General features: G+C 34.3%; 1 protein-coding gene across 1 annotated transcript in view; it reads right to left on the minus strand.

The window, feature by feature from the left end:
• LOC119590427 overlaps nucleotides 1–297 on the minus strand; it is a 21,897-nt gene that overhangs the window by 18,331 nt on the left and 3,269 nt on the right. The gene's annotated exons all lie outside the window — the stretch shown is intronic.

A 297-nucleotide genomic window follows, 5' to 3' on the forward strand; every position in this document is an offset into this window, starting at 1 on the left:
GCATGTCACAAAAGTAAGAGAGAGAAAAATACTGAAAGTAGCAAATAAAAATGAAGAAAGAAAGTAAAGAGAAAGATAATAATTTGAAATAACGAAAAGAAAAAACTGATTTTCCATCCAGTCGACTTTCAAAAATACGAATCACACACTTAGGAGAAGAAAAAATGAAGAAAGTATCGCAAGAAGCTTCTCAAAAGTAGAAAGTTACCATCGAGGGAATCGTGTTCATAGATTCTTCACAAATCTTGAATGCTTCTTTCCCAAGCCTCCCCCCCTCTTTTTTTCCCAAATCCTACC

Source organism: Penaeus monodon, chromosome 27 (genome assembly GCF_015228065.2).
Source record: "Penaeus monodon isolate SGIC_2016 chromosome 27, NSTDA_Pmon_1, whole genome shotgun sequence".
In the NCBI taxonomy this organism is placed as follows: domain Eukaryota; kingdom Metazoa; phylum Arthropoda; class Malacostraca; order Decapoda; family Penaeidae; genus Penaeus; species Penaeus monodon.